We start from the raw sequence: 2,817 nt of genomic DNA on the forward strand, positions 1-2,817 counted from the left end.
ACTCCCCTTAGCACTATGAGTTTTAATCAAGGTCCCCTCTCCAAGAAAGGTTGTTTCCCCAGGTGGGGATTTTCCCCTGAATTTAGGGAGGGGATAAAACTCCTTAACTAAGTGCCAGATAGGTAGTTAATCACTTTAACTACAAACAATGACGGTTAAGTTACATAATCTTTACTCCCTGGAATGGAGATAAGAAATGCCCTAACCTTTGCAATAGAAATTGACAGGATTAAAATTAACTGGTATAAATACAGATGTAAGAAGACAATAACCACCAGAACTTGGCTGGTGATCCTGGCTAGGCTGCTGATCAAGTGAACGCTGCCTCAGTGTCATTCCTTCTTTGCCGACACCCTCCGTCCCAAAGGGGACCCCTGAACCTGCTGGGGTTGGACCCCAGCAATAACATAATCATGTTTAATAAAAATAATACTAATTACTTAATATCATCTAATACCTACTTCATATTTAAATTTACTCAATTATACACCATTTTTCTTTTATTCCTGGCTTATTTAACCAGAATCCAGTCAAGAATTGCATTTTCCTCTTTTAAGCCCCATCTCTTTTTAATGTTATTGACTTATTGCAAAACCAGACTGTCATGTAGCTTGCCCACATTGTAAATTTGTTGTAGAATGATAAACCTCAGATTATCTTTCTTCACATGTGCCCATATATGTTTATATGTACTTTTGAATGACTGTATAAACATCTATTGCATCTGAGTGCATAAAAATATAAAAGCTAGAAAAGACTTCTTCACATGTGTATAAAAGAAGGATGACCTCAGACAAGCTGGAAGAGCTATCATTCAAAGTATATAATTTTAGGGGGCTGATGCCATATGTTGTTGGATAAATAAGAGAGGTTTCACTATACACTATACAGAAGAGAGGTTTCAACAACCCAATCAGATCTTTGCTGTTGGCAATAGATGAGCGCAGGAACCCAAATGGACAAGAGAGCCAACGTGAAGCTAAATTGGAGAACACAGATACTCAGCAGACGGAGACTGGACTGCCTGAACTCAGAGCTGTGTTCCCAGAACCTAGAACCTCTGAATTATGAAGACACAGTAGAGGAAGATTTTGAGTTGCTGTAAGAAAAGTGTTTGTATTTATAGATAAGGGACGGTCATAAAGAAAAGAAAAAAGAAAAGAAAAGAAAAGAAAAGAAAAGAAAAGAGCAACCTGTTCCTCATTTGGCAAAGCAGAAGACTGGAGAAATTAAGTATTGGTCTGGGAGATGGAAGATATGGTGAGCTGGACCTAAGAATGAGATTCAAAATAGGGGTAGACATAAGGTTTAAGATGAGTTATGTCATTGTCAGATTTAGAATCTGAGGCATATGGCCATCATAAGCTTCCTCTTAGTTCTGATCTTGGGAACCCCTGGCCTTGCTGTACAGTTTGTTATCTGAAGATTATAAATAGTGTTCTATGTATTTGAGAAGGAAGCAGGTATTGGGGATTAGTCTTTAAAAGTGAAATTTTTCAAGTAAAGGTTTTGGGCAGTTGTTACATAGCAATGGAAGTGCCAAAATCCAAAATCCAATCATAGAATATTTTGATTACGATTTCATTGTTGTGTGTGTGCAGTGCATATGTGTCTGGTGTGATTTCATTGGTGTGTGTGTGTTTGCAGTGCATATATGTCTGGTGTGTGCATGTGTGTGTGTGTATGTGTGCATGCGTGTGTGAGTGTGTGTGTGTGTGTGAGAGAGAGAGAGGGAGAGAGAGAGGAATGGTTGTTTATGTTTGTGTAAGATAATGTAAGGTAAACATATGATGGTAAAATGTATGAGAGAATGTAAATATAGTTCAGAGTATATCAGGGGTTGTAAGTATTAAGTATGTGCCTGTATCTGAGAAAGCATGTGTACTAAGAGTCTATCGTCTATTTCAGAATATGTGTTGACAAGAAAACAATCCTTCTTTCGGACAGCAATCTTGACTACTAGTGCCATTAAGTCCAAAACATTAGATTGTTATACAGCTGTATAGCATATAGGGTTCTGAAAAACAATTTTTAATTTTTATTATTTTGCATGAGCAAGAGCAAGAGCTCATCAACCTCAGCTATAGAAAATGTTTCTAATTTAAAACTGAGTTATAAGCGAGTCAGTGAAAGATAAATGCCATATAGATACAGTGAACAATATAGACACAGAGGCAAAGAAGCATCGGACAGACTGTCAAACTACAGTGGGAAGGTAGAAGAGGGTTGGAGGGGGGGTAAGAGATTAACCAAAAGACTTGTATGCATGCATATAAGCATAACCAATGGACACAAGACACTGGAGCAGGGGTTGTGAGGGCATGTGCAGGGGGGTGGGGCAGGGGGAGGTCGGTGGGAGATCAATGGGGCAAAAAGAATATGTAATACTACTTATAATACTTTAAACAATAAAATTAAAAAAGGCAAAAAAATAAAAACAACAAAATGTTTATTTGTGACTTCTTAAGTATATATAATCACCAATTTACTAACTTTATAAAGAGATTTATTTTGAGAATGACTATTTTTATTTTATTTTGTTAAAAAATGCCACATTCCAAATAAATGTTTTTCAAACAACTGGAAAAAACAACAACCCTGAGTTATCCAGCATACTGTTGGAACTCAGCTAGTGTTTCTTAAGCTGACTTAGGTTTTTGAATGGCAATAAGGGGTTGTTGACCTTACAAACCTAAGAGCCACAGTCACCAGGTAGTTATGAGTAATTGTCCTGAGGCAGAGATTGATATTCCACAATGACAGACAAGCAGATCTTAACCAATAATGTCCATAAAGTCATGCAAACTATGTTTAAAT

The sequence above is a fragment of the Myotis davidii genome, unplaced genomic scaffold (genome assembly GCF_000327345.1).
Source record: "Myotis davidii unplaced genomic scaffold, ASM32734v1 scaffold2030, whole genome shotgun sequence".
Lineage (NCBI taxonomy): Eukaryota > Metazoa > Chordata > Mammalia > Chiroptera > Vespertilionidae > Myotis > Myotis davidii.